This window comes from Mirounga angustirostris, unplaced genomic scaffold (genome assembly GCF_029215605.1).
Source record: "Mirounga angustirostris isolate CCGP_5_RB_7025 unplaced genomic scaffold, mMirAng1.0.hap1 SCAF_14, whole genome shotgun sequence".
NCBI lineage: Eukaryota > Metazoa > Chordata > Mammalia > Carnivora > Phocidae > Mirounga > Mirounga angustirostris.
Window position 1 is genome coordinate 43,327,077 of NW_026991722.1, and position 17,717 is coordinate 43,344,793.

Below are 17,717 nucleotides of genomic sequence, written 5' to 3' on the forward strand. Positions count from 1 at the left end.
TTTTATAGCTAAAGAAGCATTTCTCAGTAGAATTTTTCAGTCCTGGACTCTTAGATCCTTGAACTAGTTCATGCCTGGCTTACTGGCTTAGACTCCTGTTGCTATTTGCTTCTAGTCTGAAGTTGCCAATCTCTTTTCCTGTATTTCAAGGTATCTTGAGTTCTCTGAAGGCTATTAGCAACTTGGGCACCAGGTCTTCAGCTGAGATGTTCTGATCCACGCTGTATGTTTCTCATAACTGTAAGCAGACCTGAGCGCAGTTGAGAGACATCTGTCTTCCACTACTGGGGCAAGCTCCTATCTTTTGTGAAGCATCTTCAGGTCAGCAAAAGAGGGTGAAGGAAAGTGATAATAAAATTTTGCTTTAAAGTTGCTATAAAACATGGATGGATGGATGGAGGGAGGGAGGGAGGGAGGGATGGAGGGATGGATGGATGGAGGGAGGGAGGGAGGGAGGGATGGAGGGAGGGATGTATGCTTAGATGGATAAATGGATAACTTATTCAGTATATTCAGCAGACATTTATTGAGCCCTTATATATTTTAAAAATTCTTCTCATCATGAAAACAAAGGTTATCAGTCTATTTGTAAAACTGAATACACTTCTGTTAGAATATAGAAGCAGAGAAAGTGTTTCATGTTTGAAATGTCAGATTGCAAGACTACCAATTTTGGAAGAGTTCTCTGTGCTGTGGGGATGTGGTAGAGCTATGGGAGGCAAAGAGCTCCTTGAGGGCAGGGATCGTGCTTATTTCGCTGGTGTTTCCCAGCCATGTGGTATCTGGTGTGTGAAGAGTGCTTGTAAGGTAGGAGGCAAAAATGAGGGCTATTTCTGGTGGGTTAGACCACTCCCCTCATATAGCTGAAATACAGTGAGGTGAGATGTTTACATTGTACCCCTGCCCGCATTTGCCTTGCTAGCCAGGTATTTATTTATTTAAGATTTTATTTATTTATTTGAGAGAGAGAGAGAGAGAACAAGCAGGGGGGAGGGGCAGAGGGACAAGCAGACTCCCTGCTGCGCAAGGAGCCCCAGTGGGGCTCAATCCCAGGACTCTGAGATCATGACTTGAGCCAAAGGCAGATGCTTAACCGACTGAGCCACTCAGGTGCCCCGCTAGCCAGGTATTTAGACATTTCTGTTGCTTATCAAAGTTTTTTTTGAGGGCCTACCGTATATCAAACATTTCATGTTGACAAATAATGCCAATTTCTACCACTTAAAGTAACATCAGGGCAATCCCTAAAATCCCTAAAATAGATAATAAGAATATCATGTTGGCTTTTAGGGGGAAAAAAGCCCAGAAAGGTAAAGGAACAAAGAGTAAAGTAAAGTAACATCAGGGCAATCCCTAAAATCCCTAAAATAGATAATAAGAATATCATGTTGGCTTTTAGGGGGAAAAAAGCCCAGAAAGGTAAAGGAACAAAGAGAAAACATAATGTGTTCTTGGCTTTCATTCATTCATTCACTGAGTATTCGTTTTATGAGCAGAACTCCACTTAATGCTGAGGACCTAATGATGAGAAAATCTAATGTGGTCAATGCTCCACAGGAGCTTCAAGAATAGTGGAGATTAAGACATTAATCACATAAGTACACAAATACATAAACCAGTGATAAGCATGAGGAAAAAGATGAGGATGCTGATTGTGAGTCCAGAGGTGGTTTTGACCTATGCTGGAGGGTCAGGAAAGGCTTCCCTGAACTGAAATCCGAATGTGAGCAGTGCTCACTCAGTGAGGGATAGCACGCAAATGGACATTCAGGCAAAGCATGAGTAGCACGATCAAGAGCTATGATGTTGTGTGGGTTGGCTGGGGTAGGGAAGGAGACGACATGATTGCTGGAGACGAATGAAAGAATGTGAATGAAGCACCAAGAACAGTGAAAGGATGGCATGAGATAAGCAGGAGGGGTAGGTGAGGGTGAGATCAGGCGCCATATTAATAGGAGGCCATTGAGAAATCTTAAGAGGCCAGGTGTGGGGAAGGATAGAAGATAGAGTTAGTGGTAATGGTGATCTGATCCAAATTGGGTTTTGAAAATATCACTCTGGCTCCAAAGTGAGGACAGATTGAAGTGGGAAATATAGTTTACGTAAGATGATCAGGAGGCTATTTGAGATTCAGGGTGAGATGTGATGGTGGCTGGAAGGGGGATGATAAAGGTAAAATGAATCCTTGAAGGGCCGCTGGGGATTTAAAAACTGGATCTTCAAAATAAAAATTTAGAAATTTATATAAGCAATGAAGCCCTGGGGGAGAAGATGTCACGTTGAGGTAACCAACTGTAGCAGTTTACTTACACAATGAAGTAATTTTTGTCATCCTTGGGACAGGTTGATTATTAGAAATGAAACTCAACTACCTATAAAATGTGACAGATTTAATAAGACAATGGAAACAGATGGGCTTTCAGCTTAATTTTGACAAAGTTATGCCTGACATGCATAGTTTTTTTCCTTATAGTTTTCAATGATAGTTTGAAATCTGGGAAGTTGCCAGAGTCAATAAGAAAGGCCGTAGTGAAGCTTCCAAAGAAGCTAAGCCAAATTGAGTTTTAAATTGTGCATATTGCCTGAGTTATTTTATTTCAGTTTAACTACCAAGGATAGCATTCTAGCATGAACCTGTTACCAAAATCATGGGGCGAGAGGCAGCATCCCTCACTATCGGCTGCTGTGTCTACACTGGTGAATTTTGGTGACAATCCGGAAGATTTTGACTGAACTGAGCTGTTGTAGGTTAGACTGTGGCTTTGTAAGAGAAGGATATTAGTTAGTATCATGAACTCGAAAACACCAAACAACATTATAATAAAAGTCATAGTAAAAGAAAAAAAAAAAAGAATCACATTTCTCTAATATCCAAACTGCTTTCATTTACCAGTGTTTTAATTAATATTTTTGCATAAATATAATCATAATAGAGATAATTTATGGTATGAGCTATTATATAATAAATATATTTCCATGTTGCTATATTATGTTAACGAATTATTCAACAGCATTATAAGTCTATTAAGTTGGTGGTCTGCAGTGGATTTAACTATTCTCTTACTGAACATATAGGTCTTTTTATTTTTTTTAAGATTTTATTTATTTATTTGACAGAGAGAGACACAGCAAGAGAGGGAACACAAGCAGGGGGAGTTGGAGAGGGAGAAGAAGGCTTCCCACAAAGCAGGGAGCCCGATGAGGGGTTCGATCCCAGGACCCTGGGATCATGACCTGAGCCGAAGGCAGACGCTTAACGACTGAGCCACCCAGGCACCCCGGTCTTTTTTTTTTTTTTAAGATTTTATTTATTTATTTGAAAGAGAGAGAGAGAGCATGAGCAAGGAGGAGGGGTAGATGGAGAGGGAGAAGCAGGCTTCCCACTGAGCAGGGAACCCCATGTGGGACTCCATCCCAGGACCCTGGGATTACAACCCGAGCCAAAGGAGCCGCTTAACCAGCTGAGCCACCCAAGCACCCAAACATATAGGCCTTTATTTTTCCAATTTAATGTTACTATAATGACTTGCATTGAATATCTTGATGCCTGTTGGTGTTATCCTTTCTACAAAGTTTCTTTATATGATACATTCCAACAACTTGGAAATCTTGCAAAATGGTAGAAACATTATTTAAAAATTTGAGATGTATTCTCTACTCTCTACCATAGTTATGTGAACTGCTACAAACAATGCATAAGTACCTAACAGGGTTGGGTATGATTATTTTCAAGTTTTAGTACTTTAATAGATAGATAGTGATATGCCATTTTAATTTTCATATTGTTGAAAAGATGAGGTTACTATTTTTCCAAAGTTTGCTTACAATCTATCTCCCCTTGTGGGGTGAACATATTCATATCCTTTTTCAATGCATGAGCTGGTAATGTTACTAATCTGTATGAACTTGGCTTGTGGGACAAGAACTGAGAAGAACAGGAAATAGTAAACCTGTTCTTTTTTCCTTTAATAGCTTCTGCCTTAAAACTTCTTTCATACCCCTCTGAGTTATGGGGTAAGCTGGTGGAAATTCCTCCATTCCACTCCAACTAGTGCTGTCCATTAGTCAATAGCGCAAACTTGCAGTCATTGCTGCCCACTAACTTTTCTCAGGATCACATAATTCATCTGAAGAATAACCAAACTTTATCAATACAAAATGAGGGAGGGAGAGTTTTGTGCAAGTTTGGAAGCAAAAGAGCATGAGGTGTGTATGGAATATAAACGGAGCTTTTGCAACACCTGGTGCTTTGCTCCTAGGAAAGGGTGAGTACATGCAGGGAACCAAGACCTACCCCCAAGCAGAGCTGCTCAAAGCCATCTGCTCTCTGCAGGTGCACCTGGAAGACTTTTCTACTGCCAAGATTATGTTAAGAGCATTACAAAATAGAATTATGACTATCCGAAAGAAAAGTTGTGGCATTCACCATGTATATTAAAAATAATATCATAATTCTTAGATATTTTTCTTGGTAGAGAAAAATAATAACATGATCATTTGGAAATTAATATTGAATTTTTTTGAGTATCATAGAGATTGGCACTGACAATATCCCTTTAAGAACACCAGTTTGCTAATTTTTTCTAAAGAACGTACACATACATTATTTTATGGCTATGATTTTGATGCATCCCATCACTAAACAACAATTTAACACAGGTATGTTTTTATTTTAATTATATGTGAATTTAAAAGCCTCTGTAAATTTTAGAGGTTCTTATCCCATTAAAAATCATCTGCTCATTAATGCAAGAGCACAGATTGTATTTGCATTTTTGAGGTTTTTTCCCCCCAAAGTTAGAATCTCCCTTTGGGCATTCTAACATTTTCTACTGACGATCATAACTTTAGGAATCATATATATGTCATGAGTATGTAAAAGACCATTTTTGGCTCTCAGTGTAGTAGTTTTCAAGGATCAAGAGAATAGTACTACGTATTTGGCCTATGAATTCATGTGGTCAGAGCTTATATTTGTGATGTTTATCACATTCTCAAAATTAATCATTTCTCTCTGCTACCTTAACTAAAGCAGATGTAGTACATTTACTCATAGAAATACTCCCTTCTGAAACCAAACAGAAAGAAAGTAGAAAAGTAGAACAGGGTTTTTAAATATAATCTTGATTCTCAGGGTGCTCACACCCCAATTTATGGAAGATTTTGGAAGCAATGACATATAAGTTAGTGTTTGCTTAATGCTTTAGTAGAGATCTAAGTAAGTCACAGTGAAATCTGAGAGAAAAACCTATATTCTTTAAGACATCAGCTTAGAAATACAAAATTTGCTAGTGAAGGTAGAGGATTTTAGAGCAAGAAGATATCTTAAAAACCACTACAATAATAATGCATGTGGAATCTCTATTTTAGGGACTAGTCTTTGTTTATTAGAATAAAAATAATATTTACTAATATTAATGTAATATTTACTAAGACCTACAAAAACCAAAGATATTGGTAAATATCATATTTACTGATGGGGCTATAGATGATATGACAGTATCTAAAACTGACCCATGAAAAGGGATAGGTCATGTTTTTCTGCCTTATTCTTAAATAACAACAAAAATAATGACTAAGCATTTTTTATGTATTATTCTTTATTTGCATACCCAGGCAATGTTCTAAGAACTTTTTATCTCATTTAGTCAAAGTATTTCTAGAGAGTATGTACTCTTATTTTATCCATTTACAGTTGAGGAAACTGAAATTTAGAAAGGTTGAAGTAATTGTCTAGTGTGACCCAAGTTAAGTACTTAGATATTCTAACTCCCGAGCTCACGCAACTCTATTCTACTCTATCCTGTCTTTTATGTGGGTATTGGACCTGGGTATTAGAGCATCAAAGGAGCTTACACTTTAGACCTAGTTATCCCATGACCTAGCTGTATAGTGTTTGACATGCTATGTTATAATTTTGGGTATCAGCAAGTAGATAGATAATAGATAAAAGACTATTGACAGTTTCCATTTCTTTTGTGTCTACTTTGGTAAGTTGTGTTTTTCTAAGAATTTTACATTACATTGACGATTTTTAACATATCGGCATAAAGTTGTTTATAACATCTTCATATTATCTTTTGTTAAAAAAAGATTTATTTACCTATTAGAGAGAGTGGCAGGAGGGCAGAAGGAAAGGGAGAGAGAGTCTTAGGTAGACTCCTCACTGAGCGCAGAGCCAGGTGTGGAACTCGATCTCACCACCCACCCTGAGATCACAACCTGGGCTGAAACCGAGAGTGGGCTGCTTAGCTGACTGTACCACCCAGGCGCCCCCATATTATCTTTTTAATACATGTAGAATTTATAGTGAGGACCCCCTTTTCATTTCTGATATGGTGGCCCTCTCTCTTTTATCTTAATTGGTTTTCAGAACTTTTAGAATGTTGATTCCCTCTGTAGTATTTCATTTTTCTCTTTCATGACTCTCTTCTCTTATTATTTATTTCTATCATTCTATATTCTTTGTGATTAATATGTAGTTTAACTTACTCCATAAAATGGACACTTATGATTAATTTTCAACCCATCTTCTTTTGTAATTAATGCATAAGTGACAATAAATCTGCCTCTAAACATAACTTTAGCTGCATTCCTTAAGTCTTGATGAAGATTTGGAGCAAGTAGAGTCCTCCTACATTATTGGCAGAAAATTGCCATTTTCTATTAAAATTGAATTTATTAATTCCCCACATATTAGCAGTTCAAATCTTAAGCATATATGCAACAGAAGTATATATATATGTACAAAAATATGTACATGATAATTCATATTCTTTTCAATAGTTACAAATAGGAAACAACCCATTATCTATCACTGTAGTATAGAAAAATAAGTAAGTAAATAAATAAATAAATAAATCATGCAATAAGATACTATACAACAATTAGAATAAATAAATCATTGCTAAGTGCAACAGTATAAATAAATCATATAGATATGATGTTAGATGAAAGAACCCAGACAAAAAAGATATACATATTCATTGATTTATACAAAATTCAAAAATGCACAAAGTTTATCTCTAGTATTATTAAATTACCAGTATCCCTACCCCTTTCTTCTGCCCCAAGGTAAACTCTATCCTGACTTCCATTTCTTAAATTTTTTAGAACAAGGGATTTATTTAAGCAACATTCTTGACTTGGAGAGAAAGCTGAGCCTTACTTATTTTAAGGTAATTTCTCCCTATTTAAAGATTGATTATATGTTCAAAAAAGTTCATAATTCATTTTGCTGAATACTTTTGTGTATGTATGTTGTACTTCAATTTAAAAATGTAAAGTAACTCATCCTGGATTCCCTATAGAATAACAGAATAGGATTAGAAGACCCTAATGTCTTTTTAAGTACAAAATTCAGTGTCCCTATAGTGTATTTATTAAATTATGAAATAATATGATTGCTTCATTTAAAAAGTGACAGGCAGGATTTTTTTTACCATGATTATTTTATTTTTCAGCTTTGGAGAAATACCTGGAGGATTATCTTTCTGGAGCTTTAGGTGGATTAAATAAAAAAATGGATTTACCTGCATTCAGAGATGATTTCATAAATGACCGTATTATATATTGATACATCATTTATTTTCTTTTCACTTTTAACTTACCCGTCTTTAGAATTCAGGCATTAGTACTAAGCATACTAAGTGTGAGTCCACATATTCTTTTAAAGAAGATTCTACACATAGTATTCGCATAGTTGTAAGTTCTATCTCAGGTGGGAAACATAATACAATTATCTCCTTTCCTATGCTTTACATCTCTTCCCGACTGTAGGATTTACTTAGCGATCTATTGGGCTCCACTCCAAAATAGCAATACTTGTGGATTTAAAAGTTACTCCCTAATCCGACATGAACTTGAATTCTTTCTCAGATGCTTTCAAACTGTGGCTCAGGAATAGCCATCTTCAGACTAGGAGTCACTGAAAACACTTTGATGAATTTTCTCTGGGAGGAAAGAGTGCTCATCCATCTGGTGTGTGTGGAAAAAGGCACTGAGGCCTTGTGCTCATAGAAAAACCAATCAGAGAATTCATGTTAAGAATGGGGCGCCTGGGTGGCTCAGATGGTTGGGCGTCTGCCTTTGGCTTGGGTCGTGATCCCAGGGTCCTGGGATCGAGTCCCGCATCGGGCTCCCTGCTCCTTGGGAGCCTGTTTCTCCCTCTGCTTCTCTCTCTCTCTCTCTCTGTCTCTCATGAATAGATAAATAAAAAATCTTAAAAAAAAAAATGAGTGTAGTGATCCGAAGGGTATGTGTACCCCAATGTTTATTTATATCAGCAATGTCCACAATAGCCAAACTATGGAAAGAGCCAAGATGTCCATCGATGAATGGATAAAGAAGATGTGGTGTATACACACACACATACACACAATGGAATATTATGCAGCCATCAAAAGGAATGAAATCTTGCCATTTGTAATGATGTGGATAGAACTGGAGAGTATTATGCTGAGCAAAATAAGTCAATCAGAGAAAGACATGTATCATATGATCTCACTGGTATGAGGAATTCTTAATCTCAGGAAACAAACTGAGGGTTGATGGGGTGGTGGGGGGTGGGAGGGATGGGGTCGCTCGGTGACAGACATCGGGGAGGGTATGTGCTATGGTGAGCATTGTGAATTGTGTAAGACTGTTGAATCACAGACCTGTACCTCTGAAACAAATAATACATTATATGTTAAAAAAAGGAAGATAGTAGGAGGGGAAAAATGAAGGGGGGTGAATAGGAGGGGGAGATGAACCATGAGAGACTATGGACTCTGAGAAACAAACTACCTCAAAAACTAATGATGTAATGTATGGTGATTAACATAACATAATAAAAAAACAAAAACAAAAAAAGAATGAGTCTAGGACCGTGGCTGTAATGAAATGTCTTGGTACTTCATTTCTCATCCAAAAATAAAATAAATATCCAGTTCTTGCTGGGTCACTGTAACTTCTCGATCAGACTGAATAAAAGCTATTTCCTAGCATTGAGGAAAAGTGAACATTCAAAATACTCACAGTTGTGTTCATCTTTCCCTACTAGGATCTTCTTTGCAGTGGACTCCAAACAGAATGAAGATAGATTGATGATTTGAGGCTTCGGCTCAGCCTACATAAAGCCTTATTTTTCTCTTTGAAGGAGTTGGGTATACTACCAAATTTCATTTAAAGATAAATATTTTTAATAATACCAAACGCCTTTCAAAATAACATGTTTTGCCACTTCTAGAACAGATACATTTTTGGTTGGAAGGGCGATGAACCAAAGTTCAAGTCTAAGTTAATTCTTAGACTTGCCCACCTAGGAAAGCACCTCCTACCTCTTCCCATCTGACCGCATCAACTACTGAGAACCTAGAGTTATTTGTGTGTATTAGATATATAATACTTCACACACGCTCAGTGTTAACTCCTGGAACTTACAAAAGCTTCCAAAGCACTCAGTCCCTGAGTAGGAGCAATTAGTTGCAAGATAGAAAGTTTAACCACCGAAGTCAACCACCACATAGTTTTCAACCATTTCCTGTGTGCTTTATAAGCCTGCTCTGGAGTTTCTGGGGTCCAAGAAAAAAACCACACAGGCAATAAAAACATCTAGGAAAGGGATTCAAGGCTTGTAAAAAATAAGTAAAATAAAATGAAGTTCCTCGTGTCTCCGGTGGCAGGCTCTGACTCGGGCATGGGGTGGCAGAGAGAGTGGGGCTGGGGGACATTTCACAGCTGTTCCTGCATCACTCAAAGGAGCAGCTCTGACAGACGGGAGAGTGAATTGGCTGGCGCTTTATATATCCTTAACAAGAGCAGCATAGAATGGAGGCATTACACGGATCATTTCATGATTACAGGTAATTAATTAATAGCATTTGATCTGACCTACCTCTCATTTTTGGCTTCAAAAAACAATCATGAGGATTTTTTCCCCCCTGAATTATTAAGAGAAAATCCATGTAATTTTGGATCTGAGTCAGAACTTGTAGATGTTTACCAATCCAACTATTATGGGTTGAATTGCATCCCCCCAAATTTTACATGATGAAATCCTAACCCCCCATATCTCAGAATGTGACTTATTTGAAAATAGGGTTGTTACAGTTGTAGTTAGTTAAGATGAGGTCATTAGGTTGGGTCTTAATTCAATGACGGTGTCCGTATAAAAAGAGGAAGTTTGGGGACACCTGGGTGGCTCAGTTGGTTAAGCGGCTGTCTTTGGCTCAGGTCATGATCCCAGGGTCCTGGGAACAAGCCCCATGTTGGGCTCCCTGCTCAGTGGGGAGTCTGCTTCTCCCTCCCCCTCTTCCCTTCACCCCCCTCCCATGCTCTCTCTCTCTTGCATGCTCTCTCTCTCAAATAAATAAATGAAATCTTAAAAAAAAAAAAAAGAAGTTTGGACACAGACACACACAGAGGGAAATGATGTGAAGACACAGGGAGAGGACAGCCATCTATAAGCCAAGGGGAAAGGCCTGGAATAGTCTTCCTTCACAACCTTCAGGAGGAATCAGACCTACTGACGTCTTCACTTCAGACTTCTAGTTTCTAGAATGTGAGATGATACATTTATGCTAAGTCACCTAGTTTGTGGTACTTAGTTATAGCTGCCTTAGCAAGTTAATAGTTTTTTTAATAGTTAAAGAAGTTAATATGGAAGTAGAGGGAAAGTTGCTGAAAGTGGCCCTTATGGCTGCTGAGGAGAGCAGGTAATAGTGTTGGTATCTAGAGCTTTAGATGAGGCTCTTTGCACCTCACACTTCCTCACAAACCATCCCCTTCATTTGCTACTCAAGCCCTGTCCAAATTTGTTTCTTACAATATTCCTTAGCAGAAGATAGTAACAGAAATTGTCTACCCTGATGCACTGAATTTCTGAGGATTTGATGGGGGCAATTTATGTCACAGTTTGTATCTTTTTCTCTCGCTCCTTCCTGAAAACAGGTGCTCTTCATGGACCATTATATATTATTGACATTTTTCTAGGGCTTTGCAGAGATACTCCGGTCTCCGGTGGAGCAGCAAAGAATTGTGTTCATCATGCACTTAATATACAGCAAAGATTAAATTTGAATCTAGAGGAATTATCATCATTTGCACTTGTTATCTATTTGAAGGAACCCAACCGTACTCCACTCCTGTGGAGTTAAGAATAGCTAGTCCCTTTGCCTACGGGACGCAAACCTTCAGAACCAGAACCTAAGGTAGGAGCAGCAAACGAAAGAACAGTGGCGGACGGGGGAGCGGAAACTCGCTTCTATCCCTGACCCGCTCAGAGATAGTGCCCGTCAATACATTTTGGTGTTTTTAGAAAACCCAGCGGCTGCTCATTTTAAAGCTCTTGATGAAAACCAGACTCACCAGAGTGATAACACTGATGAGCACAAAAGTCCTTTCAGTTGAAACTTTGCTGATCTAGATTAACCTTTGCTCATAGTAGAAATATCAAGAAAAACGGTTCACAGAAGGAGAGTATTGCATCATTTGCATTCAGGAAAGTCTCAATGAGCCCTATAAGCCTTCTAATTACTCAATTAGGAATTACCTGGGGGGGGGGAGGGAAATATAATTTCTGTAATTGAAGCAACATGGCCTGTGTATTTGTTTTATAACAAAAATAATCACCGATCTGATAAATATTTGCTATCAGGATAAGATAAGCCCCGATGGATATTGAGTGGCAAGGGGCTGGTGCATTTGTTAAAGGAAGAGGAAGTAATCAGGGGGAAGGGATGGGCATGCTTCACCGAGCAAATTACATTTTCCAGCCAATGCCAGGGCCTATCAAATATCGCTGTGTGAAAGAACATGCACATCGTGGGCACTGGCCATCCTGGCAAAGAGCAGAACGTTCCCTCCAGGATTTATTTATGGCTAAATCAATTGTACCTTAAAGGGATAGTTTTTCAAATACTTTTGCTCTTGCAGGCGGCTCATGCAGCAGTAGCCATCCTGAAATCAGAGAAGCAAGGTGGCTTAAGGTCTTCCAAATGCAGGTCATGGATGATACTCTTCTCCTTTCTCCCATTTTCCAGTGCTTCACACTTGAAGTGGATTGGGGTTTCTGATCACTGAGAATCCGGGGTCAGGATTGGGATGAGGTAGTCCCCTGAGTCATGAAGATTATTCTTGCTTTAGGTGGCAAAGGTCACCTGTTCCCAATCTTTTATATTATGCGTTTAAGGGATTCATAAAATTACACACTGTTGTTTCTTTGGTTGGTGTTTTAAGGATTTTGTGTCAAGGGAGGTCCCTCGGAAGACAGAAATCCTGCATCCTACAAAGGTGCTTGTAAAACAGAACTCTCGTTTTTACCTGTGCCATTTTAACGTCTCCCCCCCCCCCCCCCCCCCCCCCCAGGGATAAACAACAAGGAATCTGCAAAAAGAGCTGTTGCGGTTCCTTGCTGAGCAGTGAATCGCCCCGGGCCCGCAGTCGCAGGCAGGGCAGGGAGAGGAGCACGCGGAAGGCGTGGGGCAGCCCGGCTTGGAACAGAGTTGTGGGCAGCTGGGAAGCCGCAGAAGCTGCTGAACCAGCCTGGCAGGCTGCCACCAGGAAGGACGTGGCTTCCCAAGAGTGAAAGTTCTGGCTGCCCAGGAGTGCCTCAGTGTTGTGCTGAGCTCTGGAAAGAGCAGCTGCGGGGGCAGAGCAAAGGGTTTCAGCGCGGACAGCGTCACACGCGGTGCTGGTCAGATGCCGAATTCTCGGCCACCTTGTCATCATCTTTTGTCAAGGAGCTTACACAAAGCCAAAGGGAAGACACATGCTTTCTCGTTTGTTTGGTTTTGCGTGAAAGTGAAGCGGGCCCATGGCAGCTGCTGGTGCCGACTGGGGAATTACAAGTAGTTCCTTGGTCTGTAAGGATTAAAAAAGCAGCATGCCCTGAATATCTCTGCGCGGGGGGCGCTTTTCCCGGAGCCTCGCGGTGAGCCTAGCCGGACGCACACCTGTGCCTGTCTCCGCGCCCGCCCGCACGTGCCCGGGACGTGCTCGGCCGCTAAGAGCCTCCGCAGGCCAGGCGCCGAGGGGCTGAGGAGGGGGATGGGCTGACTTCCTGGGGAGGCAACCCGCTTAGGCGGGGAGTCTAACCGGACGACAGGAATTAGGCTTCGCAAGTAGAAGCCCAGGACAGAAGTGACTTGAGACACCCCTGAACACGGTTAGGACTCGGCCTCCCTACCTGTCTATGTCAGGGTGTGTCCGTGATGGGAATGGCCACCTTGGTACAGGGTTCACCCACAGCATCCTTACATGGTAGGCCCGACAGTGGTCATCCTCTGTCTCTTACCTGTGTTTGAAGATAGACATTTTAGACATTTGGGGGGAAGAAATATCTTCAGATGAATGTAGAAACAGGGAAAGAAATGAAAAATTCTTTCTTTCATGCTGCTGGGATGCCATGGTTGCCTCTCTCTCTCTTTTTTTTTTAAAGATTTTATTTATTTATTTGAGAGAGAGGGAATGAGAGAGACAGCACATGAGAGGGGGGAGGATCAGAGGGAGAAGCAGGCTCCCTGCCGAGCAGGGAACCCGATGCGGGACTCGATCCAGGGACTCCAGGATCATGACCTGAGCCGAAGGCAGTCGCTTAACCAACTGAGCCACCCAGGCGCCCAAAGATTTTATTTATTTATTTGAGACAGAGAGAATGAGAGACAGAGAGCATGAGAGGGAGGAGGGTCAGAGGGAGAAGCAGACCCCCCGCCGAGCAGGGAGCCCGATGCGGGACTCGATCCCGGGACTCCAGGATCATGACCTGAGCCGAAGGCAGTCGCTTAACCAACTGAGCCACCCAGGTGCCCCATGGTTGCCTCTCTTTTTTAGCTATGATGTTTGTATATGCCTATCTCTGTGCATACCCTGCAAAGTCTGTGATAACCTATAAGGTTATTTTCTTTCTTCTCCACTAGAGAGTAATATACTCTTGTACCCATTTGTTCTTTTTGTCTCCCCAGACCTGGTGCCTGGAAAAATGCTGGCGCTTAAATCTATTGAATTAAAGAATCCCATGAGTCCTGATGGAAAGAAAATCAGGGTAACTTGGTTATTTTGGATAAATACAAGATGCTCTTCCTGATGTCCCAGCTTCCGGCGTCAGGTCAGTGATGTTTTGCCATATCTTCTGCCCTCTATGCCATAACCAGGAAAACACTTAGGGGCTTGGTCAAAGTCTTTCAAGAGAACCTTGAAGAGTTAGGAATCACAGACTTGTTTCTAAGAGGAAGTGCCCTCTTCTTAAGTGACCACTTTAGAGGATCCTCAAGTGGTTTCCAGTAACAGAAGGCAACATTCATAGTTAAATATAAGTCTCCAAAATTGACAGGTTGTCCCTGAGTATTTATTTTCCTGGAAGCAGTTTCGCTGTAGTGGTTTGCATCTCTAATTGTTTAATGGAGAATGTATTGTTTAGGTCCAAAGAAAAAAAACAAGAAATATCCATGTTGTGTCGTTGGGTTTAGTAAATGCATAATTAGGATTTAAATCAGCATTTTAGGTTTGATGACAGCTTTTTTCTAGATGGGCATGATTAGAAGGCATGAGGAATTTGGAATGCTTCCTTTTGGGCCACACAATTATTTTTCTCTGGTGTGCCCTGCTGACCTGACCACATCCAAACCTCTAACTTCATATATTCAATAAAAAATTATTGGCTTGGGTACCTGCTCTATACGAAGTTTCATAGTAAGCCTTAGATGCTGTGTTGGTCTGCTTGAGAGACCATGTCTCTGAGTATCAATGTACTTCATGTATTCCTAAGGGCACTTTTGTCTGCATTAGATTATGGCCTCTATCCTTACTTTAGAAGCTAACCCCATCATAAAATTGTACTCCAACTAAGAGAATTTTACCTTAGGACTATATTAAAATCCCAGAATGCAGATGTCTAGTAGACTACTGTACATTTGGGTCTGATTCTCAGAGGGTAGAGACCTATTATGTTTGGCTTCTATTGTTGTTCTATTTTTTTTTCAACAAATATATGTTTGGAATTTGTTATGTGGATTAAGAATTGAATAAAAATAGTCATGACCTTTGCCCTCACAGAGTTTACAATACAGCAGGGAAGGCAGACATCACACAAATCATGTCAACTGTGAAGGGTGCTCCAATAAGGTAAGAAGAAGGTCCCCAAAGCAAGTTACAAGGGAACCTAATTTAGTGTTGTGAATAGAGAGTGTAACAGGAGGACTGACATATTTGGGGATACTAACAATTTAATGAAGACCTCAATGAGCTTCCAAGGGGAGGAGGACACTTTCCCTGCTTGACTATGTGCCTTCCTAAGTGAATCTCACTTTTTTGTTCAGGTAATGGATGGAGATGATCTGAAATCAGGGAAGGGAAGGCTGTGTTTGCTTAGTGTTAGTCACAATTATCCATGCTCACTGGGCCACATCTTCATTTTCCTGAAGCCCGGGACACATGGTGGGAATGTTCTGACTGAGAAGATAGAAGAGGGTACATGCTGGTGGGGCTGATCAAGGAGGAGAAAGTGTTTACCTCTGCTTATCTTTCTTGCTTGCGACATTGGTGTGACGTCTGGTGACTGGAGCTGTTCCAGCTGTCTGGTGGCTGGAGGGGAGGACACATACCTTGACATCACTGGCCTGCTGGATATTTTATTGCCAGGTTTTCTGCCAGGTGAGCTAATTAAATCTACTTATTGATTAAACCATTGTTCTTTTGGTGCTTTCTTACTTATGCCTGAAAGCATTCATAAACCAGGTAAAGGGAAGCTGGGGAAATTAAACAGGGGCAGACTATTCTAAGCAGACATGAACAAAGGCCCAAAGGTGAAAGAGCATGTGGTCTAATGATAGAGATAAATTCCGTAAAATGTAGGGTTCCTGCAGAGTGTTTGGCAATATGGTAAAAATGGAAAATCCAGTCTGTTACAAAACAACTGATGCTGGATGAATATATCCTCCTCCTTGCCTTTATTTCCCTCCCGCATTCTCTTTCTCCTCTCGTTTCCCCCTCTCTTTGTTGCTCTTTCCCGTTACCTCTCACTTTTTCTTCTCCTCTTCACCCAACCCCCCCCACCCCCCTGAGCTCAGGAGAAATTAAGATAGATCTCTGGACAAAAACTGAAGGAGCTAAAGACCAGAATGACAAGCAAAGCTGCAGATGCTCTGAGCATATTTATCTGCATGAGGAACCTGAAGCCATTGGCATCGCCAGCTGGTGAGGCCAAGTGACAAGGTTTTGGACCTTTGTGGCGGAGAGAGTTAGGAATGAGATATTGCAGAAAGCTAGGACCCTCATAGGGCCACATCCTCAGGGAGGGGGTAGTGAGAAAAAATTGCCTCCTGGCTAAGGCAAATGACAGCGATACTTGTCTGTCCCAAAGGATTTATAATCAGGCACGAGCTCCTCACACAAGTTAGGAGATTAAATAACCCTATTTGGTGCTATGAAAAATCTTGAGACAAGAAAGTAATTTCAAGTGGACTTCAATTGTCATGTCCAAGGGCACTTAGAGGAACCCAGATTCATACTGAAAGAATAATCTATCAGCCCAGTGTCCTTCAAATCCAGAGTCACATCAGTCAAATATAAATTCATAGTCCAAAGTCATTGAACACACAAGTAAATGAGCCATCGTGGCTCCCCAAGGACTTTAGATGATAGAATAATTATAAAACACATAAAATTTTAAAAATGTAAAAAAAATTAAATGGGAGGGAAAGCAGAACTAAGGAGAGACTATAAATATGATCAAAAAAGTTGGAAAAAGACCAAAAGAAGTCTATAAATTAAACAATGCACTCATTACAATGATACTATTAATAAATGAGGTTAGCAGCACATTAGACACATGTGAAGGAAGAGACTGAGTGAATCAGAGCCATGCCTTTCAGCCTTCAATGTACAGGGCAATGACCTAGGGAGCTTGTTAAATTCAGGTCCTGATTCTCTAGGTCTGGGGTGGGACCCAAAAGACCACATTTCTAGTAAGTTCTCAGGTGATGCCCACACTTGAGGCGCAAGGAACTAGAAGATAGATTTGAAAAATGTGGCCCAGTGAGACAAAGAGATAGAAAATATCTCCCTGAGGGGTGCCTGGGTGGCTCAGTCGGTTGAGTATCCAACTTTTTTTATTTTTTTTAAAGATTTTATTTATTTATTTGACAGAGAGAGACACAGCGAGAGAGGGAACACAAGCAGGGGGAGTGGGAGAGGGAGAAGCAGGCTTCCCGCCGAGCAGGGAGCCTGATGTGGGACTCGATCCCAGGACCCTGGGATCATGACCTGAGCTGAAGGCAGATGCTTAACGACTGAGCCACCCAGGCGCCCTGAGTATCCAACTCTTGATTTCAGCTCTGGTTATGATCTCAGGGTCATGGAGTTGAGCCCTGCATCAACCCCATGATGGGGAGTCTGCTTGAGATTCTCTCCTTCTCCCTTTGCTCCTCCCCCCTCAAATAAATAAATCTTAAAAAAAAGAAAAAGAAAAAAAGAAAATATCTCCCTGAATAGCAAGAATAAGAACAGAAAGAAAAGGGGTGAAGCAATATTTGAAAAGATAATGGCAGAGAATGTTCCAACACCTAATGAAGGACATGAACTCACAGATTAAGGAAACCATACCCAAAGAAGGAAGGAAGGAAGGAAGAGAGGCACAGAGAGAAAAGAAATCTTACCTTGGAAAACCGCATATTATCAAAGAAAGGGAAGATCTTAAAATCAGCAAGAGAAGAAAAAGCTTACCTACAAAAGCAAAAAAC